The 27541-nt window shown below is 37.6% G+C and overlaps 1 long non-coding RNA gene across 1 annotated transcript; it reads right to left on the bottom strand.

Annotated features, from left to right (window-relative positions):
• Positions 1-238: 238 nt before the first annotated feature.
• Positions 239-26267, bottom strand: LOC140245664 (uncharacterized). Its single transcript, XR_011902358.1, has 3 exons — positions 26038-26267; positions 6895-7116; positions 239-1152 (listed from the first exon to the last, which is right to left on the bottom strand). It is a non-coding gene; the product is annotated as an uncharacterized lncRNA (long non-coding RNA).
• Positions 26268-27541: the final 1274 nt, after the last annotated feature.

A 27541-nucleotide genomic window follows, 5' to 3' on the forward strand; every position in this document is an offset into this window, starting at 1 on the left:
CTTTAAAAACAGCAACAACAACTTCACCGTGTACTCATATGATTTATTATGTTCTCCTTTGGACTTTTTTGTTGCTTATCCCCCATACCATTCTACTTCTTCGTTCTCTCTCTTCACCCATCTCTCCATCTCCCTCGCCCTCCCATAGATCTCCGCCATCATTCTCACTCGCTCGATGTTAATTTTTTTTTCAATATTTCTCTCTTTTTCCGTCATCTCTTACTTTGTCAACTGGGAGAGCTATAATGTTACAAACATAAATAACGATATGTTTTCAGTCTTATAATCAGGTTGCCATTTTTTTTAACATAATGCAATAGGTATCTTTCTTTTTAATATGCGTCTTGTTTCCGTACTCATGCATTTGCTGGTTCGTTTCTTTTGTGTATAATATGATTATTTTCTCTCTGTATTTTCATCATTGCTTGCAAACAAGACGCAATTCAGCCACAGGGCTGCCAAATCTCATAATAGATAAACCCATTCAATTCGATTTAATTCAATTCATAACCTTAATTCATAGCCTTTGTGTTTTATTACTGAGAAAAAAATGATGTAGCCTGTGCAAAAAAAAAAAAAAAAAAACACCAACAACTATATTTTGTTCTTCCCGAGTTCCTCTCCGTTACTATTGGCCCGTCATTTCCAAGTACCCCAGCTCAAACATGAAATCATTTATAAAACTTTTTGCCATGCCAAGCACAGAGGCCGCAAGAAAGGCATTGATAACAAGGTACTGTTTTGTGTGTTTCCTCTTTTCAGAACTGCAAGCAAACGACATCTCTGCATCGAGGGCACCAGACGTAGCCTCTGGAGAAGGTTGGCAGGAGGTAGGATCATCGCTACCCGCGAGAAACCTGCTAAGTACTAGTAGTTTATTGTCACGTACGGAACCTGCCGGTGAAGTTCCCTCCTTTGCTTTCGTGAGACCTACGCCGGTACCTACATTTTGGAATCATCCAGGCCTTGCCTTCTCTCACGGAACAACCGGAAGGGGCATCCCAAGGTACACCATCCGCCAACGTCACCGGCGTAGACCCGTACCGAGGAGTTGGAGGATGATCGACGATATTCATCAAAGGCAATCACAATTACGAGCCCATAGTTGGACCGGTGAAGCCTCGGAGGAGGAGTTGCCGCCACAGCCTCACCCTTATGAAAGGTGGGAAGAAGAAAATAAAGAAAATAAGACTTTTTATTTACTATTCTGTTTTTGCTTGTCAGCCTACTTTATGCGGAAAATTTCACCTCAAAAACATAATGACTTTTTTGGTGTTGTTGTTTCTCTTTTTTATATAGTTTTTTCTTTTGCTTGACAAACGATTTTGACCCCCAGCCTACTTTCAAAAATGAAGCGTTGTCCAGAATAATGTGCACTCGCCCGCGACGTGTAGGTCTACTTACAAAAATGAAATGAAATGAAATCAGTGAAATGGTAATAGGAGTTTCCATTTCCTTTATTGCATAATACATTTACACACTAACTTTCACGAAAAGACCTTCTGGCATTGCATAGACATGGAAGAAATAGGGATATTTTGAGCATTTGATCTTGATCTTTGACCTTTGACCTTCGCCCACTCATACATGGACATGAAAAGTTTCGTTATGTGCCTCAAATGTTTTTTGTTGCTTTTTTGTTACTCTGTCCACAAAATTGATTACGGACGGACGGACAACCCGAAAACATAATACATCCAGCACCACATCGTGGCGGAGGCATAAAAATGAATATTCACAGATAATTGAGCGACTAAATCTCGGTATCTCAGCTCTTGCTCCGCGTGTGCGACATCACTGTGTATAGGCCTACTAAGTGATACATTGAAGTTGTCATGGGGAAGGAGGAGGGTGTCGGAGGAGGACGTGTGGTAGTCCCCTCTTACACTACGGAGCTTTTGAATTTTGAGGACTGACATCTGAGAACGATCTGATGCACAGTCACTTTTGTAGTAGATTCAGAAAATTGTCAATCGGCGTCTATCCCCAAAGTATGAAGAGTCTAAATCAATTGATAGAAACCCAGCAAATGAAAGGCAGATCAAAAGAGAATGAGGATCTTTCTAAGTGACAGATCTGATGCACACTCTTTGATGAAATAGGCTTACGGTATTCAGAAATTTGTCAATCTCCCAAGTGTACTAAGTGTATGGAAACGGACTTAACGGGGGTATCCCCCTCCCACGTGAGGGGGAATTGGCATTTTTCAGAATCGAAATTCAACAATATGTTGCACAATTAATGAGCAGAATATTTGAATGAGTTTCTATCAAAAAGGCAAGAAAATTTCCTCATTTCGGGAATTATTGGGGGACAAAATGACATGTTTACTCCCAAACCCCCGCCCTCCAGCATCGACGTCTCTGCTTACAAGGGAACTTTTGCATTTTTTAGAATTCAAATGAAAATATCTTGTACACATATTTTTGTTGGGATTCGGGGGGGGGGGGAGGTTGTCAATCACCAAAGTGTATTAACGTTAAAGGGGAACCAAGCGAGGAAAGGGTTAATTAAAAGGAGATATCTCCTCACACACAACGGAACTTTTGTTTTTCCTTTTAACTAAAGTGACAGACCTGGTGCAAACGTTTGATGAAACAGTTGAAAATCTGTCACACTGAAGTGCACTATTAAAGTCTATAGGAAAAGGACCGAACGGGGGAGGGAGGGGGTATCATCCTTGCACGCGAGAGAGTTTTCAAAATTCGCCAAAATATGCCTCAGATTGTTGACCTTAACTTCAATTATGTAAAAGCTCCGTCGTATGGGAGGGGATACTCCCTTCCACCCTTGGGCCAGAGCTCACACCTATATTACAGTCTCTCTGCCACATCTTTTTGAAGCATCCCAGCTTTAATTTGCTCTATGGCGCGGGCTTTTTGAACATTGCTTACACGTGGCATGATGTACAACCATATAAAACTTGATGAGCTTTCAAAATTACCTGGCATGGCACCACTGAAAACTTGAATGTGAACTTAAGATGTCTATTGAAATTTGCCTACATGACTTATCAGTTGTGAACAAAAGACAAAACACAAAAGGACATGTTCTCCTTTTGCTCTTCACGACCATTCTCATTCATAAGGACCGTTCTTGTTCATTTTGCAACTTTTCAACGCAGACCTTATCAAAGACTTTTGAGTACAGCCCTTTACCTGATAGCATAATCATATTTATAGAATATAATTTCAAAGAGAATCTAATAATTTTCCATTAATATCAAGCATGTATTGTATATTGCTTACAAACTGGAGAACCTTACAACTGACGTCAGATTTCCAAACTTTTTTGAGGAGTTTGTAATGGACATTGATGGAGGAAAACCAAGCAGTGGGAATAAGCGTTAATCGACAGTATTTATAGCCCTCCCACCCACCGTACGGAACTTTTGCATTCTTTGAACTGAAATGACATATCTGGTGCACACTTTTGATGATATATTGGAAAATCTGTCAATCTAGAAGTGTATTACGTAGAAAGGACCGAACGGGGAGAGTATGGGAGGGGGAGGGGTATCCCCCTGTCACGCGAGAAAGGTATGGTATTTTCAGAATTTAAATTCAGAAATCTTTGGGTGAAATATTTGGACAGATTTCTGTCAAAACAGCAAGGAAATTTCCACACCTAGGAAATTACTAGGGGGAGCAATATGATTTGCTTGTCCCCCAATACTTTTATTGGGGAGGGGGAGGGGTGGGACCCGATCGACGCCTCTTCATACGAGAGAACTTCGGCATTTTGTAAGTGAAAAAAAAATGCAGCACAGACTTTGATGAAATAATTATGGAATACGTCAATCTCAAAGTGTATTCAAAAGTCTGTCGAAAGGGACCGAAAGGGGAGCTTTTGTGTTTTTATGACTGCAATGCTACTATCTGTTGCATGCTTCTGGTGGTATTAGGACAATTTTCCATCGAAAACGTTCGAAATTTGGCCACATGTCGGGAATTATTTGGTGGGGGGGGGGGAACAAATGATTTGTTTGCCCTCAACTTTTCCACGGGGGCGGGGCAAATGCCACTTTGGTCATCCCCGTGTATGCCCATAGATGTATCGTGACCGAGTCATCATTGTTTGCTTAGTGATTAAAGAAATGGAGAGGTTTATTTATGGCGGTATTGTTTTAGATTTTTGTTTGTTTGCTTGTTTTCGTACGTAATGTGCAAATGGTGCTGACATTCGCGCGTCGTAGCATGTATACATTTTGGCCTACATTATTTGACGTTTTCAACATTTTGACCATACTTTATGTCGATACTACTATTTTCGCGAGCGAGTGCTTGAGAAAATTATGTCTACAAATCCTAAAAGATAGGATACTGTTAAGCTCTGTTTATCTCTCTCAAGCCAGGCGTAAGAGCGTCACGTAATATGGCAAAATGAATACACATTTCTTCTGCCTCAATTTTTCTTCTTCAAATTCAAAGGTGGGGGATGTTTGTACAGGCCACCCTCCCCTTTCATTTCTTCGGGGAGGGGGATGCATTCCCCAACTTGGGTGCTCATAAGTGGATGAATTTTTACGTGACCCGATATTTTTGAAACCCATCCACTCTCACAATCATTATTATTGTCATTATTATTGTTATCATTATAGTTTGGTGTTATCCATACTGGGTCTATAACCACTTACGTGATCTGAGCATTGTTCTGTGAGTGGATCCTGTTCATATCAAGCACAGAAATAGGATTACAATCATAAGAGAAAAAGAATTTAGGTAGTGCAAAATTAATGGAGTCTACTTTCAAAAATATCATGTTCCAAATATACTCTTACCGTTGAATTTCGTATCAATATGGGTTCTTCGTTCCAGAAGTTCCTATCCGGAGAATGAAAAAGCCTTTCCTCTGGTCTGAACGCAGACTTTTTAGAGTCCGTTATTTAGTGAATTTCTTATACTGTATGCATGAGTTAATCTGAACTGGCGAAATAAGTCTGTGAGGTAAGTTGGTGAACCTCCTCAAATTACATCATACGTGAATTTATAGGAATCCATGCTCGTACTTTCAGCAGTTGAATAGGTAGAGTTTGCACGTTTTCTTTTTAGTGCTATTCTGGCCATTTGCGTATGTTCTTTAACAAGGATTACCCCGTTCTATTGGCAGCAGTAATAATCAAAGACATTGCAACAATAATGGAAGTAAGCAATAAAAGGGATTTTCCAAGTAATTTCGCACTCTCCGGATTAAAAGCATTTCATTCGAAAGAGAGCTAACCTGGAAAATGTATTCTTAGATGTGTAATAGTTTATGGTCTTGCCACGTTAACGTTTGGTCGAGCATCACACCTTAGTATTTCACACTCTAAACCAACGGCATAGCCAGAATTTGACCGGGTGTGTGTGTGTGTGTGTGTGTGTGGGGGGGGGGGGGGGGTCCGAGCCCGAGCGAGCAGAGCGACCGAGTTGGAGTGGTGTGCGGGAGGCGTTTTTTTTTTTTTTAAGACGGCACAGATTGGGGCATGGCGCGTGTTAAACCTATGGGAAAAACGTTGGGTTAGGGTTTTTGGTTACGGTTATGGTTATGGTTAGGGTTAGGGTTAGGTTTGGGGTTAGGGTTAGGGTTAGGGTTAGGGTTAGGGTTTGATGGTTAGGGTTAGGATTAGGATTAGGGTTAGGTTTAGGGATAGGGATTTCTGTGCTGTCTAAAAAAAAAAACACGCGTGCGGGAGGGAGGTGCCCCTCCCGTAGTGAGAACCTTTTGCATTTTGATGTCGTAAATGGTGAAATTTTATGCATGTTTTTATGCCTCTGCCACGAAGTGTACGCATATGACATCATACAACGTAATAGTCTGCTCATCCAGCAGTGGTTGCGCAGCTACTTTAAAAATTCATTTCTTTTTAACGGGATGTCGGATTTTCCCCAAGCTTTCACTGACGTGTTCTACAAATGTTGTTGCATTCAATCAATCCACATGTACAGTATGGAGGTGGACTTTTCCTTTAAACTTGTATGTATGGACGAAGTTATTCCTATCACATCACCTTTTTTACTATTTCCCCCATTGATATGCAATGTCTGAAGGTATTTTGTTGAAACTTAGTGTATACAGGAACTACCAAATAAAGATTTCCAGAGAGAGTTCGGGTCGTGAGGTCAAAGGAATGTGAAAAAGTTAAAAATGTCAGTTTTTTCTCCCCGCGCAGATTGGCGCTCCTGTACAAGAGATTGTTGTTGCGGTGACACTGCCAACACAGCTCGCTAATCGGCTTCGAGTATATTGGGCTGGTACTTTCGCCACGCCTTCAGGAACGTGCTCTGCCCTATAGCGCGTTGTCCTGAAGCATAGCAAAGCAAAATAAAATAAAATAAAATAAAATAAAATAAAATAAAATAAAATAAAATAAAATAAAATAAAATAAAATAAAATAAAATAAAATAAAATAAAATAAAATAAAATAAAATAAAATAAAATAAAATAAAATAAAATAAAATAAAATAAAATAAAATGATGTTTACCTTGACGTTAAGAAACGAAAGAATTAACCCCAAAACGCTACAACAGTATAATGTTTCCTCTTTATGTGCTCTCTTTCTTTCTTCTGAAATATGAAATTTCTCGCATCTACCGCTTTGACAAATGTCCATGCATTCTGCCCCATTTTATAATGCAAACGAGATTATCAGGACCAACATTGTCATATCGTGATATTTATATAAATAGGAATATAGTCTTCACAAATTTTTGTTCCCGGTTGACGGCAGGAGTAACAACAAAACGAAAGAAACATTAAGATTGTATGGTAAATGCAACTCACGTACCTTTAAAGATATTTTCAGGGACTGCCATTTTCAAACCTTTTTGTGAACATTCATACAAACGCTTCAAAATACACATTTTTATAAGTTAACTTTTCAGTTTCTCAAATGAGCAAAAGTGACTAGTTACCTGCTTCATCCATTGCAGTCTTTGGTCGTACATCGATGCGACTGAACCTGGGACGCGTCCTGGTGGAGACACAGCGTTGTAGATGAAGATGAAGTTAACGTTCGGCGGCTTTCGACTCATCTAGAGAGAGCGAGACGCCTTCCACCAGACTTGCCCACAACCGGGCGAACTAAGAACTCCTCCACCCATTTCTTCAGAGACGTCACCCTGTTGTTGCTGATGCTATCAAATAGAAATAATATAGATAATTTTATAACCAACATGATATCTTAATCACAAAAACAAATTGTTGTAATGTACCTTACCATTGCTTCAAATAATTGAGTAAGCAGACATAATAATATTAGTACGATCCATATCGGGAAAGGTGTGCATACTTTTGTTCTTTGTGTGACCCTGCAAAACAAAACAAACAAAAAGTCAACAGACATGAATTTTTAGTTAAGACCATATTCTGAAAGAACAGACCTTAAGCTTTAAAATGATGTGTAACTCAAGTCAAATCGACTCTCCTAACCTATCTAAATATTGGAAAGAATGCACAAACTCAGGAAAAGTGTGAGCTGAGAAAAGAGGCTCTGCAGTACAGTGTCTATTCAAGCGCTTAATCTCTATCAAGACGTGCTAGCTGTGCGATGAATGGGACTAAAAACAGGAAGTAAACCACCGGAGTAACAACAATATGAAAGGATTATCAGATTAAACAGAAATTGAGCATTGCTCATTAACACATTCTGTCCATAATTAACGCCAACTTTCAAAGCAGTAGCATTATCCTTTCAAAAGTTATTAGAGTTGAAAGTGAAGAGTGTGTACAAGGTCTCAGAAATGAAAAGGGGACTCTAAAGACACACCTAATCACACTAGTCTACCAAAAATGTTCGAGATATACTGCTGAAAATCACACTTTCCTGCCCGTTTTATGATCCCAAATTTTAGCATAATATAAAAGAAGACTTGCTCTTTCATAAGATATGAAAAAGTCAATATCGGCTAGGTAGACCCATCTCACTTATTTTTAGTCCTCATGCAAAATTAATGTGTGCGACTTTTTGTTCGTTGTGTGATGCATGGTCACTTATAAGCTGACAAGTTTGACAGGGAAAGTACAGTGTTGAGACTCTTAAAGTCAAAATTTGGCATGAAGAAATTTGTCTGAAGAAACATGTAATGTGAGATAGATGTATACTCTGTGTGACAATGTGTTTGTTATCCTCTTCTATCCTCACGTAACAAGCCTGTTTAACGATAATTTATGTTGGCAAACTTGGCCTCATTTTATAATGTGTTGATGTTTTGGTGACCCTGCGTAATACCAAATTTACATAGCACTGACAATAATGCCAAAAACCAATAAATTTCCGGACTTTACGATCCATTTTACATGAATTTTATCAATTACAAATTCAAAATACCACTTGAAGCAATTGAGCCTGGAAAATCGTGCGATTTAGACTCAGTATTCATTATTATTGTTATTTTTTTGTTGCTTAGTCTGTATGTGATTAAGGAACTAACTTAAACGAAGTCAGATATATAAATGGAGTAAACAGCAAAAAAAAAAGTTAATATAATGTTTTGCAAGAAACATACTAGACAAAGATATAGAAACAGTTATTCAAAATGGATGTAGAGGAATTTGTGGGGTGAAAATTTTTAAAGATAATAGATAAATAAGATTCACAAAATGATGGAAGAACTCTAGTTTTAGAAGCTAAGATAGGCGGTTATGATGTTATCCTAGTAAATGTTCATGCATCGACTAAAAAGAGAAAAGACAAAGCTTTTTTATGAAAATTGATAAATGGTTGAGTTATTATACTTCAGAAAATGAAGTCCATCTTATTGTAGGTGGGGATATGAATTGCGTACTCGACATTGTAACAAAATTGATAAGTCTACCGGCCTGGTTTGAGATTCAGTACATGTACATGTAATGTAAGAACATTGTATTGGCCACTACACACTCTTCTGATGCTTTCTACCTCTTCACTTTCCTCCCTCCCTCTCTTCCCATTCTCCAAACCCTCTCTCTCCCTCTCTATCCCTCTGCCTCTCTCTCTCTCTCCCTCCGTGTATGTGTGTGTGAGTGGCCCGTCTTTGTGTGTTTGTAGTTGCTGTGTGTATTAACTATTCAATTCAATTCAATTCATTTATTTTTAGGTGATCCGAGTATCCTTCGGATCACCTTCTGTATCTGTACTGATTGTTTATTTCTGGACAAAAGTTGTGTAGCGGTCAGCTCAGAAAGTCCTATTCCTATCAATGTCAAAATTATACCATACATGTGTCATGTCCCAAAGACGAAAGATCTAGTAAAATCATAGTGATCAGTCGACCGTGACGTCACTATGACGTCATTATATGAAAACACATTCTCATTTATATCTCATTAATGGAATGGAATTTTTCAATGAAATTTACGTCAAATATAGTTCAAGTCAAGTTAATTCTACTCATGTTCTCAAAATTCATTTATACCTTAAAAAGTGCGCGTACGCGCGCGTTGAAATATTTGTATGCTCCAATCGAGCTCAATTTTTTTTTTCACACGTTTCAGACCATTTGGAGCATTTTTTGAAAAATTGAAAAAAAAATCGGACGAACGCGTACGCGCGCGCGCATATACGCATGCACAGCTCATATGCAATTGAAATTTCCCGTTTTTTTCACTTTGATCGGATGTCTAAAATGTCAAGGAATATTTCTACCAAGTTTCAAGTCAATCCGACTCAATATGACGTCATACGGGCCCGTCAAAGTTGAAATTCCGCGCGCGCGTCAATGGCGGTAGACAGTGCAAATATGCCAAAAAAACGCCAATTTTAAATCCGATTTTACTCGTCAGGATGGACGATGACCCCCCATTTTCTTTACATATTCTAAAAGCTGATGAATTGTACATGTCATTTCATGGGTTGGCGATGCTGAAAAAATGATTAAAAGATATCAAATTTCTTAATGAAATAAAAAAAGTAAATTTTCAAAAGGACGTCATCAAATTTCAAGTTCATTCGAGCGTATCTCACTAATCCTTTGCCAATTTTCACCCAGATTTCAGTATGTTATAGCTTATGTAATGTTCTTTCAGAAATGTCTTACAAAATTTTGATTGGATGACGGCATTACCTCGTAAAAATGGATTAAAAGTAATCTTGTCAAATTTGACCAGTTTACGTGTTATCTCTATGGGAGTGCAGTTTTTCTGGAAATGAAAATTGACATGACTATAGTTATCGAGCACTAGCTCACTTACTTTACGGTGAATTTCTCCCAGATTTTAATATATTGTAGCTGAGACTTTGGGCTATTGTTAAAGTTCCTTCATTTTTTCATACAATGTCTGGATCACGTTAAAAAAAATGGTTGAAATTAAAGCTTATCTTCGATGTATTGAGATATTTCTTTCTTTCTGCAACTTCTTTGCAATAACTCAAGAAAAACAGCCTCTATCACCCCCATATTTTGCACATGTTTAGTTCATGTCACGTAAATTATTTCATAAAATAACAACTACTTGATCGGACACCATCTTTGGTATGTAAATGAGGGTCAAATGTCATAAATGTTTCATCCTGTATCTTGGTGAATATATGTCGTATCTTTCCCATATTTTGCACACGCAAAGACCATGTTGCAAGAATCATTTCACAAAATAACTACTTTTTGCTCAGATGATCTTGTCTGTGTAAAGTGAGGTCAAAGGTCATATGTACTTCTGTCTGTATCTTCGTTATGACGTGTTATCTCTATGGGAGGAAATTTTTTTAGATGTGAAAATTGACATAATTGTCTTTATCGAGCACTAGCTCACTTACCCTTCGGTGAATTTCACCCAGATTTCAATATGTTGTAACTGAGACTTTGCGCTATCGTTTTTGTGCCCTTTGTTTTTAATACGATGTCGGGATCACGTCAAAATACTTGGTTGAAATCAAGTATTTTGACGTGATCCCGACATCGTATGTGGAAAAAAAAAACAAAGGGCAAACACACGATAGCGGAAATTCTCAGCTACAACATATCAAAATCTGGGAGAAATTCACCGAAGGGTAATTGAGCTTTCCCCCAGATTTCAGTATCTTGTAGCTAATAAAATGGTCTTTCATAAATGTAATTACAGAATTTTATTGGATGACGGCATCACCTCGTAAAAATAAATTTAAAGTAACCTTGTCAAATTTGACCAGTTTACGTGTTTATCTCTCTGGGATTGCAGTTTTTCTGGAAATGATAATTGACTTGACTAAGTTTATCGAGCACTTGCTCACTTTCCCTTCAGTGAATTTCTCCCAGATTTAAATATGTTGCAGCTGATACTTTGGGCTATCGGTAGTGTGCCCTCCATTTTTTCATACGGTGTCGGGATTACGTCAAAAAACTTGGTTGAAATTAAAGCTTATCTTCGATGTATTGAGATCCTTTTTTTTTCTGCAACTTTCTTTGCAATAACTCAAGAAAGACGGACCCTGTTACCCTTAAATTTTGCACATGTTTAGTTCATGTCACGCACATTATTTCAAAAAATAACAACTACTTGATCGGACACCATCTTGGGTATGTATATTAGGGTCAAAGGTCATAAATGTTTCATCCTGTGTCTTGGTAAATACATGTCCTGTCTTTCCCATATTTTGCACACGCAAAGACCATGTTACAAGGATCATTTCACAAAACAACTACTTTTTGCTCAGATGCCATCTTGTCTGTGCAAAGTGGGGTCAAAGGTCATATGTACTTCTTTCGGTATCTTCGTTATGACGTGTTATCTCTATGGGAGGGATTTTTTTTAATGTGAAAGTTGACATGATTGTCTTTATCGAGCACTAGCTCACTTACCCTTCGGTGAATTTCTCCCAGATTTTAATATGTTGTAGCTAAGAATTTGCGCTATCGTTGAGTGCCCTTCGTTTTTTTCATATGATGTCGGTATCATGTCAAAACATTAGGTTGAAATTAAAGCTTATGTTCGATGTATTGAGATACTTTTCTTTCTGCAACTTTCTTCACAATAACTCAAGAAAAACAGCCTATCACCCCCATATTTCGCACATGTTTAGTTCATGTCACGCACATTATTTCATAAAATAACAACTACTTGATCGGACACGATCTTCGGTATGTAAATTAGGGTCAAAGGTCACACATGTTTCATCCTGTATCTTGGTGAATACATGTCCTATCTTTCCCATATTTTGCACACGCAAAGACCATGTTACAAGGATCATTTGTGACCCTGCACCTCAAAACAAACAAAAAGTTGCCAGACATGAATTTTTTATTTAAGACCATATTCTGAAAGAGCAGACTTTAAGCTTTAAAATGATGTATAATTTTAATCAAATGGACTCTCCTAACCTATATAAATATTGTAAAGAAAGCACAAACTCAGGAAAAGTGTGAACTGAGAAAAGAGGCTCTGGTTCTGAAGTACAGTGTCTATTCAAGCGCTTAATCTTTACCAAACCGTGCTGGCTGTGCGATGAATGGGACAAAAAACAGGAAGTAAACCACCAGAGTAACAACAATGAATGGATTATCAGATTAAACTGAAATCAAGCATGCCTCATTAACACATTCTGTCCATAATCAACGCCAACTTTCAAAGCAGTAGCACTATCCCTTCAAAAGTTATTAGAGTTAATAAAGTGTGGACAAGGTTTTTCAGAAATGTAAAAGGGATTCTAAAGACACACCTAATCACACTATTCTACCAAAAATGCTCGAGATAAACTGCTAAAAATGCACACTTTCCTGCCCATTTTATGATACCAAATTTTAGCATGATGTAAAAGAAGACCCGCTCTTTCAGAAAATATGAAAAAGCCAAGTTCGGCTAGGTTGACCCATTTCACTTATTTTCAGTCCTCACACAAAATCAGTGTGTGCGACTTTATGTTCGTTTTGAGGTGCACGGTCACATTTCACAAAATAACTACTTTTTGCTCAGATGCCACCTTCTCTGTGCAAATTGGGGTCAAAGGCCATATGTACTTCTTTCGGTATCTTCGTTATCACGTGTTATCTCTATGGGAGGGAATTTTTTTAATGTGAAAATTGACATGATTGTCTTTATCGAGCACTAGCTCACTTACCCTTCCGTGAATTTCTCCCAGATTTTAATATTTTGTAGCTAAGACTTTGCGCCATCGTTAAATGCCCTTCGTTTTTTCATATGATGTCGGTATCATGTCAAAATAATTTGGTTCAAATTAAAGCTTATTTTCGATGTATTGAGATATTTCTTTCTCTCTGCTACTTTATTCACAATAACTCAAGAAAAACAGCCCCTATCACCCCTATATTTTGCACATGTTTAGTTCACGTCATATCCATTATTTCATATAAAAAAAAACAACTACTTGATCGGACACCATCTTGGGTATGTAAATTACGGTGAAAAAACATAAATGTTTCATCGTGTATCTTAGTGAATACATGTCCTATCTTTCCCACATTTTGCACACGCAAAGACCATGTTACAAGGATCATTTCACAAAATAACTACTTTTTGCTCAGATGCCATCTTGTCTGTGCAAAGTTGGGTCAAAGGTCATATGTACTTCTTTCTTTATCTTCGTTATGACGTGTTATCTCTATGGGAGCTAATTTTTCTAGATGTGAAAATTGACATGATTGTCTTTATCGAGCACTAGCTCACTTACCCTTCGGTGAATTTCTCTCAGATTTTAATATGTTGTAGCTGAGACTTTGCGCTATCGTTACTGTGCCCTTTCTTTTTCATACGGTGTCAGAATCACGTCAAAAACATGGTTGAAATTAAAGCTTATCTTCGATGTATTGAGATATTTCTTTCTTTCTGCAACTTTCTTTGCAATAATTCAGGAAAAACATACCTTATCACCCCCATATTTTGCACATGTTTAGTTCATGTCACGTACATTATTTCGTAAGATAATAACTACTTGATCGAACACCATCTTGGGTATGTAAAGTAGGGTTAAAGTTTATAAATGTTTCATCCTGTATCTTTGTGAATACATGTCCTATCTTTCCCATATTTTGCACACGCAAAGACCATGTTACATGGATCATTTCACAAAATAATCACTTTTTGCTCAGATGCCATCTTGGCTGTGCAAAGTGGGGTCAATGGTCAAATATTCTTCATTCTGTATCTTCGTTATATTGTGTACGGACTTTGGTACCAAAGATGGCAGACCTGACTCCCTTTTCTAAATGAGAATCCAAACATCACAAGGCCAATGTCGCTAAACATAGATGAAACCTGTATGGTCATGCCTATATTGGGATCAGGACTCAAATCATTGATTTTCGAAAAGATCGGATCACCTAATTTGTCAGTGTTGACAAATTCCAAGTCTAGTCATACTTCTAATTTTATGAACATTACAACAGAAATCAAACAAGTTCTTTTACCTTGTAAACAATGTGCAGAAAACAAACAATATACATGGTGATAACACAGTAATTACATTTAATGATAACTGGTCAAAATCGAAATCGAAATGGGTTTGATCAAAGAGAAGTATGACGGGACCTACATGAAAGCTAGCTTGTTTGGCTGTAAGCCCCGAGTAATCAGTGTTTGTGAAAAAGAAACGGAGAACGGATAGAATATAAGACCAGATGATGTAATGGTGCCAAATAACAAAGCGCGGTATGTCTATGTGATAAAACAAGAAGAAGAAGGAAAAAAAATATACTAAAATGTGAATCATTACTGTGACCGAGCTATCATTGGTTTCCGGAGTACAGCATGATTTGCATAATTATAAAGCCCACTTTGGTATATACATTATAAATTGCTGTTGCATTAAAGCTATCGCCAGGATATGATCAGTAAGACACAAAAAGTAACATGTACAGCTATTAAGCCATTTGGTGCTTGCCGTCAAGCTGTGGATAGAAAAATAGAGAGGGGCAGAGGGAAAGAGGAAGAGAGGGAAACGAAGTAGAATGTGGAATTGCTAATGATGAACTCGGAGAGCCTGACGGCAAGACTCAAAATAGAATCTGCAGCGTGTTGACAAGAATGTTTGATCGGACAATAACATACCACAATATTACATAAGACATTGCAATTATTCAGTTTCTGCAAGATATGCACTCAATAAAAATCTTTCAATTTGCGTTTAAAGGAATATAAAGACGAGCAGCGTGTTATTTCGGGGAGAGGTCATTCCAGTATCTAGGGCCCGTATACATTATCGGTTTTTTAGCGAAAATTGTTCGAGTACGTGGGAGGTGAAATGCGTCACTTTGGCGGGTAGGATAATTATGAATCAAATAGTTTGTCCTGAACATGCGAGTAAAACACCCGGTAACTCATTGGCAGAAAATTTATACATAAATATGCCGACGTTGTAACTGAATAAATCTGATGTTTTCAGTATCTTATTTTTGAAAAATAAATCATTCGTGTGGGACAATTATCCAACATGGTTGATATTTTTGATGGCGCGTTTTTGAATACGGAACAGTATATCAAGAAGATTTCTAGGGGCATTCCCCCACACAAGAATACCATAATTAAGGTAAGGAGTAATCAAAGTAGAATAAAAATTAAGCAGAATTTGACTTGGAAAAACACTCTTCAGTTTATTAAGAACACCCGTGTTTTTAGAAAGAATATTACTTAAACTGACGTGGGATTTCCAAGATAAATCACTATCAATAAAAAGCCCTAGAAATTGTATGCTACAAACTTGATTTAATTCAATTTCATTAAACTTAATGTTAAAAGGAAGGGTTTTAAGACTGTTGCTAAAAAGCATACAATGAGTTTTATCAATATCAAGTGACAATTTGTTGGCGTATATCCAAGATTGCACAGATTTAAGTTCTTTATTCATTGTGTTAACAAGAGTATAAGGATCTCTGTGTGTAAAAAACAGATTGGAATCGTCAGCAAAACGTATAAAGGAAAGAATTGGCGAGGAACTAGGAAGATCGTTTATGTACAAAATGAACAAAAGTGGGCCTAGTAAGGAGCCCTGTGGAACACCACATTAAATTAACTTTAACTGAGAATCACGGCCATTTATACTCACAAATTGTTTTCTGTTTGATAAATAATCTCGAAACCAGTCCAAATCCTTCCAACGTATACCATAATGTCGTAGCTTGTAAATCAAAATATCGTGGTCAATTGTGTCGAAGGCCCTTGAAAAATCAAGAAAAACTCCAATAGTGTGAGAGAAATCATCTAAAGCATGAGCAACTTTATGGATAAAAGTGAGTAAGGCATGGGTCGTGCTGTGGTTTTTCCTAAAACCAAACTGGGAGTTACAAAAAACTTCACACTTTTCGAGAAATTTGTGTGTGCGCGTATATACCAACCTTTCAAGAAGTTTTGAAAATGAAGTTAACAAAAGAATAGGGCGATAATTTGTCACAGATTCTTTTTGTCCTTTTTTTGAAAATTGGTACTACCTTAGCTATTTTCATTTTTTGTGGAACTATGCCAGTAGAAAACGATAAATTAAAAATGTGTGTTAATGGTGAAACTTGATACTTCATGAATGATGTTTTTTAAGGAGGAAATTGGTGATTCCGTCACATCCAGAGCTTTTCTTAGTGTTCAAATTTTGTGCACGATATCTTTGATTTCTTCTTCAATGACTGGTTCGAAAAAAAGAGACTGCTGATTCTGGTCTTTTAGAAAGTAATAAAAATCAGTGTTTGAATGCGGAATACTGCTGGCAAATTTAGGTCCTATGCTTACAAAGTATTCATTGAATACTTATGCCACATCACCTTGATCTTCAATATACTTATCATTATTAATAATATGCCTAGGGGGTTCGATGTTATTTTCAGTGTTCAGCGCTTCATTTATCACCTTCCACGTACTCTTGATGTCACTTTTATGCTTGATAAATTGCTTTGAAACCTGCATTCGTTTGGCTAAACGTATGGATGATGTAATAACGTTACGACAATGCACATACCGAGACCGAGTTCGACTGTTAGGATCACTTCTGTATTTATAGAAAAGGGTATTTTTGCTGTCAATAGACCTTAGGAGAGATTTTGTAATCCATGGTTTTTGGGAACCTTTTTACGGTTTGAACGAGTAAATGGCTTAACGGGTATAATGGAATCGTATGCGGATGACAGTATTTGTGAAAAAGTGTTCAAAAGCTAAGTTCGCATCGCTTTGGTTATTAACAATTGACCAATCAACGGATCTTAGTCTCTCCCTAAGTCTACTAAGATTAGTTTCTGACCAGCTGGAGGGTGTCAGCCAAATGGGGGCGAGAGCTGCCCAGGGTGACATGTCCACAATTGTTTCTACTGCTGTCCAAGCAGCGGTTAAAGCTGCAGTACCTGCTATAAATGTGCAGACTGTAAAAGATGCCTGCATGGCGAGTGTGACAGAGATCGTAAACCCATACCTCCTTCGTACGCAATTCAAACAAGACGAGATCCAGCAGGAGATGAGGAGGGAAAACCTGCGGGTGAACGGCCTCCCTGAGAATGAGGAGGAGACAGGTGAGGCTCTCATCCAAAAAGTATGCAACATAGCCAAAGAAGTTGGTGTCGACATCAAACCCGATGACATCTCCATGTGCAATCGGGTTGAAAAACAGAGAACCGACGGCAAACCTCGACAGGCCATCGTCAGGTTTGTGGCTAGGAGGAGGAGGGATGAGCTGTATGATGCACGGTTCAAGTTCAAGGGGAGAGACCAGTACAAAGGCCTGTTCATCAACGAGGACCTCACCCCGATGCGGTTAGCTGTGCTTGCCAGGGCCAAGGATGCACAGAGTGTGATGAAAACGAAAACCAAATCAGGGAACATCATCTGCAAACTGCATAATGGTGAACAAAAGATCTTACGCAACCCTGATGACTTGTTTGACATTGGAATCGACGATGTTGATTACGGTGATTTCAAACTTCATGTTCTTGCCTAAGAAAGCACATTAACACTGTATTGTACTAAAAGTACACATAATATGTTCACATGGCCGATAACCCTCCCATTGACCACGAAAGTAATCTGAATGTTAAATCATACCGTCTAACTCCTAGTATTTTCGATAATGTTTTACAGGGACATATGACAAAATCTTTTTCAGTAACACATGTTAATATTCGTTCTTTAAATAAAAATGTTGATGAGTTAAAAAACTTGTACAAATGTAGTTTAATTTCAAATTTTGATATCATTGGTTTATCGGAAGTGTGGAATGTGAGTAACACATCTTTACTGGGAATAAAGGGCTATAATCTTGAGACTGAATGCCGCCACGGAAATGTTAGGGGTGAAGGTGTAGGGGCTTACATTCACTCATCATTAAAATATAAACGGCTTGATTTCACTGCGATAGCATATGCAGAATCCCTGTGGCTTGAGCTTTTATGTGATAAAAAGAAGGTCATTGTTGGTGTTGTTTATTGTAAACCCAATACCAACATTACAGAATTCCAAGAATCTTTCTTGAATGTATTGCATTCTTTAAAATTGGATAGACATAATTGTTTGATTATGGGTGATTTTAACATCGATCTTATTGATATTGGAAAAGACTCAGAAAACTTTCTAACTGTCATGCATTGTATTGGATTGTCTCAAGTGATCTCTTTTCCAACTAGATTAACCCGAAATTCTGCTTCCTTGATTGATCATTTGTATACAAATATGGACATGTTTAATATACATGCAGGTGTTATCGAGGCTGATGTTTCAGACCATCTTCCAATCTTTACTGTCTTTGAAAGTATGTTTAGTTTTAAAAGTATCGTCCCAACTTTTGGGAAAGTTGTACGATCGTATAAACATTATGATATCGATTTATATTGTTCACACTTAGCAAATGCAAGGTGGGATTATGTGTATAAGTGTAAAGATGTGAATGATGCATATTCTGTATTTTATGGTATATTTCGGGAAATATGTGATAAACATGCTCCGTTATGAAAGAACAATAGTACTAGTCATTCAAAATGTTACTCTAAAAATCCATGGGTAACAAAGGCGATTTTAAAATCGATTAAAAAGAAATACAAATTGTATAAAAAGTATAGGTCATCAAATTTTGATCTAAAATATAAAAGTATGAAATAAATCGACATCATAACTAAGATGGCGCCTCGTCATTGGTAGAAACGCGAATCGTCCTCTCCACTTTTAGATTCCATTTCCTGGATTTAGCCTAATTTCTCGGAATACTTACCTGGATTTATTATCATATCATCATCTGCTAATTCCACCATGAGCAAGGACGGACGCAAAAGGTATCCAAAACGTGGGAAACTGCTGGATTTGGAAGATGGCGGCACCTGTAGCGACTACAGTTCGTCTGGGACAGGATTTGGCGCCACTGCTGTCGGGGAAGCTGCCCGTTCTGACGTTGATGAGATCCCCGATACGCCTGAGCAGCAGAAAGCACCTGAACTCTCTACACAGTCTATTAACGACTACTTTAAAGCTGCAACCGCCGATTTCGAACGAATGATCAAGAGAGCGGTCGACTCACTCATTGATCGCATACAGAATGTGGAAAAGGCTGTGGAATATCAGAGTGCTAGAGCCGACGAACTGGAAAAGAGAAACAAACACCTGGAGGAAAGGGTAGCAGCAATGGAAAAGGAAGTTTCATCCATGAAGGATCAGCTAAGCCGCCATGCAGTTGAGGTAAACAAGGCCGAACGCTTCTCCAGGAGGAACAACTTCCGCATCGTTGGCGTCCCTGAAGCCAAGGATAACGCCCGGGAGGATTGCCCTAAGATTGTGGAGAAAATCATGAAGGAGAAGTTTGGCATGGATACGAAAGTTAAGCGAGCTCATCGCGACGGCAGGAAAGCTAATGATCGACCAAGGCACATTCTGGTGAAAATGTTGTCGTATCGTGAGAAAGTTGAGATCATGAAAAATGCACGGAAAAATCTCGCAAGGGAGTCGTTCTACGTCATCGACGATCTCACGAAGCCTGACCTGGAGGAGAAGAAAAAGTGGGGGAAAGAAGTGAAGGAGTTGTACGCGAAAGGGACCAAATTACGTTTCTTTGCAGGGAAATGGCGCACCTACAATGGTATCCCCTATGACTTTTGACTCATTAGTGCAATGTAGCTTTAAGCCATCTCAATTTCCCAATGCTTTTGTTATGCATTATTGAGTAGAACGTGCATTCCTTCGTAACATCTGTATGCTTGTCTGCCCTCCTTTGCCTGTGTCTTGCATTCACACTGTTGCTCTTCTCAGCCCTTTTGCATTCTTTGTACGCTTTACTCTGAACTGCTTCTATTCTGCATAACCCAACATGGAGTAGCCACACAGTCCTTGTACTTGTCTTTACGCTGTTTCTGTACAAAGTGGAGAGGAACAATTCATTCTATCATACTTTATAATTACATGTTGACGATATATTCTGTTTCTATTTGTATTGTAAGTCTAGTTCATGTGCCTTGTGATGCATCCTTCTCCTATCCCTCTTACTTCCTCCTCGTTCGATTCTCTGTAGCAAAGCCATGCTTTCGTTACATCTGTACTTCCATAACTGATAAGTCATTGATATCCCATGTTCACTATGTTTAATGATAACACAAATGATCAACAATTTGATATAGATGGCAACTGCAGATATTTTCTACCTCACGAATTTTATCATCAAATGTCAGATTATAGTGTATCTTCCGATTTAAGCTTATTACATGTTAATACTCGTAGCACAGTAAAAAACTTTGATGATTTTTCTCATTTTCTGTCCTCCACACAGTTAAATTTTTCTATCATTGGGGTAACAGAAACGTGGTTGAATGATACATCTCCTGATCTTGTAAACCTTGATGGTTATAAATTTATTCGTGCTGACAGGAAATGTGGTAGAGGTGGAGGTGTTGGTTTTTATGTTACCCATTCATTGGTCCCAAAAATTAGAAATGATTTGACATTTTCTTTATCCAGTGCTGAAATACTCTCTATTCAAGTTGATGTAACACCTGGTAACTCTTTTATCATACTCAAATGTGTAATTTACAGACCCCCAAATACAAACCTGGAATTATTTTTTGAGGACTTAGAAACCCTGCTTAGGAAAATTAACTCTTCCAATAAGATGTGTTGTTTAATGGGTGATTTCAATATTGATCTGGCAACTGAAAATGACTCAACTTCAACCTTTCTTAATATTTTATTATCACATTCATTTTATAATACAATTGATAAACCGACAAGAATTACACCTCAGTCAGCTTCTCTGATAGACAACATTTTTATTAATATGCAACGAGATATATTAAAGTCAGGTATATTTTATGCTGATATATCTGATCATCTTCCAATCTTTTTGATCTTTACCAATTTGATTTCAAAAAGATTTTCTCAGTCTGCCAAATATGTTAAACGTAAAATAACCTTTGATTCAATTAATAGATTGAAAAATGATTTGGCAGTAGAAACTTGGAGAGACGTTTTTGCATGCGAGGAAGTTAATTCTGCCTATGATTGTTTTCTGAATAAATTTTTATATTATTTTGATAAGAATATTCCTTTAAAAGAAATGAATGTTAAACAGAAGAAAAAGCACCCGTGGATCACGAATGGTATTCTGAGGTCAATTAAGAGACGGAATATGTTGTATAAATTGCATATAGATAATAGATTTGATTTAGAATGTTTTGACAGATATAAGAAATATAGAAATAAATTGACAGAAATAATAAGGGCATCTCGCAAATCATATTTTCATAATAGACTTGTAAAAGTTAGAAATAATTGTAATTCTACTTGGAAAGTAATTAAAGAAATTTTGAATAAAGGTCGTGTTAATAAGATTGATATGTTATCTTTTGAAGAAGTGTCATATGACACACCATTAACAATTGCAAATAAATTTAATGAGTATTTTACCGGAATTGGTCAAAATCAAGCTAAGAAAATTGATAGGAATGGAATTGATTTTCGAGATTTTTTGAATAGAAGTTTTTACAAAACGTTATTTTTTTATCCTGTAAGTGATAGTGAGATATTAAAAATCACAAAATCATTGAAAAATAGTTATGCAACTGGTCATGATGAAATCAGCTCATATTTATTGAAGAAAATAATACGATATGTTTTAACACCACTGGTATATATATTCAACCTTTCATTATCTACAGGTGTATATCCACAGTCATTTAAAGTAGCTAAGGTGGTACCAATCCATAAAAAGGATGATCCTTCAAATATATCGAATTACCGCCCCATTTCTATTCTGCCTGCCTTTTCAAAGATTCTTGAAAAAATTGTGTATAACAGAGTTGATAATTTTATCACACGCAATAATTTGCTTAATCCTGATCAGTATGGTTTCCGTAAAGCCCATTCCACTGATGCTGCACTCTTGAAACTATACGACAGAGTATCGAGCGCCTTGGCGGACCATAAGCACGTGATAGGCGTGTTTATGGACCTCAGCAAGGCGTTCAATACTCTAGATCATGGGATCTTACTTTCCAAATTGCAGTATTATGGTGTACGGGGCGTCGCCCTTGATTGGTTTCTTAGTTACTTATCAAATAGATATCAATATACTGTTCACGATTCTCATTCATCTACTTTGTTTGTTTTTATTGTTTGGTTTATTTTTGCATTTTCTTTCTCCAAATACAATTGCAAATGAAAACAGAATGATACAGATAACATAAAAATCAATACAAAAAAAAATATAATTTGCGTAACAACATTAGTCTGAAGTGACATATGAATCAAAATAACATATTAAGGCATACTGTATCTATTAACAAAGGAGAAATCAATACAGGGGACCGTCATCATAAGCAGAGCTTGACGTGGATGAGGCCCTATCTGAATATGTGATACCAATATAATACAACACCAATTATATATGTACTCATAAAACTCTTAATCTTAATACACGAAACACATTTAGCTAGAGAAAAAAGAAAAAAAAAGAAAAGAAAATAGTGACTTGGCGCTTTAAAACAAGAAAAAAAAACAGCACGCTGCACCATTGACTACTGCATGGTATAGTAGACTACAAAAGTGTAGGTGTGTGCGAGTGACAGTGCGTCGTGTGTGCAGGTGACAGTGCAAGAGAGAATAAAGGCTGTAGCATGCCTATTCTGGGGGTAAGGTATGGGCTTTACTTAATGTATGCAATATCATTATCAAAGAAGGGAACGGGAGGGAATGGAAAAATTCGAAAAAAAAAAACACATTTTGCATGGATCAGGCCTGACTGAGACTTAAGGGAAAAAAAAAGAAAAAAAAAAACATTGATCAAAGACTACTAACTGGAAACATATTTCAGTAATAAATACTTTTTTTAAATGAGCTTTACAGGAAAAAGTGAAGTACACTGCTTTAATTGATCAGGTAGATTATTCCAAACATCGGGACCGTAATGTCTAATTGATTTCTGAGCTAAGACAGTTTTGTGGTTTACAAGGTGGAAGTCTGTCGAACGGCGAGTTGGATATGTGTGTATATTCGAATTTAATTGAAAAATATTATGAAATAAAAAGGGAAGTTGATTTGTTGCGTACTTGTACATAAATATACCTGTTTGTAAAATGTGGATGTTAACTTTGCTTCCGTTAACATGTGGTGTCCCCCAAGGATCCATAATCTGCCCCCCCAAGGAAAAACGCAGTATCTACATCCAGCTCCATTTCTAAACAACCGAGATATTCACCATTTTATATTTTTGCCAAAGCCCCTGGAAAATATACTCTTTTGAAAAATTCCTTCATTGTGGAATTTTAGTCTATCTAGCTACCAATTTTCCTGGAAAATATCATTTTGTGTTTTTGTTTTGTTTTTCAGTTATTGATGAAAATGTAGATACTTTGGGGAAACCCCACGCAATTGACTGATTTCCCCAAGGAAAAACGCAGTATCTACAATGGAACGAATTTCCCCAAGGAAAAACGCAGTATCTACAGCGGAATGACTAGGATTAATCTTCTGCCATAATTATGTATGCATGTATACATCATTGTTCCTGGGGCCCGGATGCATCCTCCACCCCCCCCCCCCCATTTATGCCCTAATTACAGAACAGGCTTCATAAGATTATTAAATAACAGATCGTTCTTGGAACGTTTTGCTTAAAAGTGTATCCCAGACCGATCTTGCTGTAGGCCTAACGTTACGTCGATACGTGTTTAATATGAAGCTTGCCAGGGCTGTAATGTGATGCTACATGGCCTAGCCGCTAACTAGCATCTAGAATACTAGATCTAGATCTGTACAGTCTAGGTTACAGTCTGTCTAGACCAAAATAAATCTAAATCGGATGTCTGGACCTAGATCGATCTAGACTAGGTCTAGTTTTTATATCGTTTATTCTAGGCTGGCTACGTAGCAGGCTACACGAGTCTACCGCTCAGGCTATACCAGTTCGGGAAACCCACTCACAAGGGGGGCCCCTCCTTATAAGTAACCCGTCCCCCTTATAAGTAACCCCGTCCCCCTTATAAGTAACCCCCGGGGCACCCCTTATAAGGAGTCTCCACGCTTTTTTGCAATGCAACGCGAAAATGAAAGGACTGCGGCAATTCGCTTGATTATGTCCATAAAGCTTCACAAGTTTCCTAGTTACTCACGAAATTTGACCAAAATCGGTTTGAGGCATCATATCTAAAATCATGGATTTAAATGCGATGTCAAACGACCCATGCGAATGCTGAAATGCGAGCGATTACTGGCGTGAGTGTCGCCAGGCGCGGCGGCGCGGCAATGCTCGAGTGCAGACGTGGCGACTGAGTACGGAGGTCAGTCGCCACGTCTGCACTCAAACATTGCCGCGCCGCCGCGCCTGGCGACACTCACGCCAGTAATCGCTCGCATTTCAGCATTCGCATGGGTCGTTTGACATCGCATTTAAATCCATGATTTTAGATATGATGCCTCAAACCGATTTTGCTCAAATTTCGTGAGTAACTAGGAAACTTGTGAAGCTTTATGGACATAATCAAGCGAATTGCCGCAGTCCTTTCATTTTCGCGTTGCATTGCAAAAAAGCGTGGAGACTCCTTATAAGGGGTGCCCCGGGGGTTACTTATAAGGGGGACGGGGTTACTTATAAGGTGGACGGGTTACTTATAAGGAGGGGCCCCCCTTGTGAGTGGGTTTCCCGAACTGATACCATGCACGATGCTCACAGAAAAAACAAAAATAGCCTAACGTTAGAACTGCAGAAGGTTTAAGCCCTACACGAGCCAGGACTCTTTGATTAGAAAAAAAAAAAATACATCTAGAACCGGTCTAGAATGAAGTGACATCCACTCTCTGACTCTAGGCCTAGGGCCTATTCCTTCTGGATTGAACCTAAGTTTAACGTCATGTAAATTTGTAATGTAACTTTTTTTTTTTAGTTGTAAGTTATGCAGCATGCAGCATGGGATCATGCATGCATTTTACGCAACCCAGTCTCACTAGGGTCTAGACACTGTCTAGATCCGATAAGAATTAAAATACAACTTATTCTTAACTGTCTCTATTTTGTCCATTTACCGTGGGTACCTATTTATCACATATCGTGGACCCTAATCTATTGTCAACTATGTAATTTTAAGACAGTATGGTATGGAGTAGATAATTGAACACTGACACTTCACTAGACTTAGGTCTAGGATTCTAAAAAGTGGTTAAGTTTTAGACTTCTTACTACAGGCCTGCCCTAGAGTAGGCCTATTCAAGTCCTACACTAGATCTTTCTTTAGGCTTTCGGAATACGGACCCTGAAAGTTCTGATTAACGTTAAGTCTAACATTAGAAAAGAGACGCAAGACTCAAACGTTACTGTCTAGACAAGTCTAAAATAGGCCTACTTAGACTTAGATCTAAGGGAGGGTGTAACATGTTACATAACCTGACGTTTATCCGATACAACACAAATAGATCTATTGCCTTTCGACGAAACTTTCGGATTCGGAGCCTGAGGAATTTTGACAAGGGTCTAGGCATAACAAAGTTACTTCACAACAAGTTAATATTGAAATAGTACGGATAATGTTCATCATTGAGGTAGAATATGAAAGAATAAAGCTGATCGTTTATCACACGAAGCGAAGTAAACACAAATGTATGCATTTGTGTTTACCTCGCTTCGTGTGACAAACATGCATTTGTGTTTACTTCGCTTCGTGTGACAAACAATCAGCTTTATTCTTTCAATATTGAAATAGTTTTGAATAACTTACTCATTATCTGCAGATAAATTTTTCTTGAGGGCTAGGCTCACGAGTAATTTTCCCCACGACAACATTTTGTTTTATTCCAAGTACACACTCCCACTGTATGCTGACTAGCCGGGCCCTGTGCTGACTGCTGCACAGCATCAGTGCAGCTAGCTGCAAGCTGTCAGTGTTGTGTTGTATTGTTTAATGTGCACTCGGTTAGTCTTAATCACACACTGTGTTTTATATTAGGATCACGATCTCATCAAAATATTTACTAATCAGCATTGTTTCGGTTAGATATTTTGAACATTATGTCTTATTATTGAGTAAGTATATCTAAAGAAAGTAATTTACGTTCAAATTAAAGAACAACCGGCAAAGTATTCACATATATAAATAACAGTGTCTGGTAATTAAGACTAGCTTTGTAGATACTGCGTTTTTCCTTGGGGAAATATTCATCATGTAGATACTGCGTTTTTCCTTGGGGAAAGTGCAAGTTAAGTGTAGATACTGCGTTTGGCAGTTACGGAAAAGTGGCTTTCTAAACATTTTTTCAAAAATCTGAATATGTCATATGAAGAAGGATTGCCCACTGACTATATTTATGCAAAAAAGTGAAAATCGCCAAAAATGTTAGATACTGCGTTTTTCCTGGGGGGGGGGGGGGGGGCAGCATTTTAGGCCCGCTTTTATTCCTGATATATGTAAATGATTTGGTTAATGTGTCAGATTCATTGCAATATATTCTCTTTGCCGATGATACCAATGTATTCTTTTCCCATGCTGATTACAATAGTCTTATTTCGAAACTGAATACTGAACTACCGAAATTGTCACGTTGGTTCCGGAGCAACGTGTTATCTCTCAACTTGTCGAAAACGAGTTTTATTCATTTTAAAGGTTATAGAAGAACAAATCATGATCCAGAAAATAATGTGTTACTCATGGATGATATTGCAATTGAACAAAAATCATGTATACAATTTTTGGGTGTTGTTATTAATGAATATTTAAATTGGTCTGATCATGTCAGACATATATCAAATCCTATTGCACGCAATATTGGTGTTCTACGTAAATTACGGTATTTTCTTCCGGTAGAAACTCTTTTTGTATTGTATAACTCACTCGTTCTGCCATATATAAATTATTGCAACATTGTCTGGGCAACTTCATACAGTAGTACAAATTCAATATTTTTGCTCCAAAAGAAAGCCATGAGTATTTGTGCTGGGACTGATTATAGAGCTCACACAGACCCAATATTTCAAAAGCATAGAATTCTGAAAATTGATGACATTAATTTTTTACAGACTGCTACCTTCATGTTTCGCTACAACATTCAGTGTTTACCTTCTTATTTCATGAATATTTTCCAACTCAATAAACAAATCCACTCCTACCCTACAAGAAATGCCTCCAATATTCATCTTATAAATCCCAGAACTTGTTTAGCTAAAAAATCAATTCGGCACACTGGCCCAGACGTATGGAATTCTTTACCATCTCAGTCCTGTGCAAT

The sequence above is a fragment of the Diadema setosum genome (assembly GCF_964275005.1).
Source record: "Diadema setosum chromosome 20 unlocalized genomic scaffold, eeDiaSeto1 Scaffold_20_unloc_1, whole genome shotgun sequence".
Taxonomy (NCBI): Eukaryota; Metazoa; Echinodermata; class Echinoidea; order Diadematoida; family Diadematidae; genus Diadema; species Diadema setosum.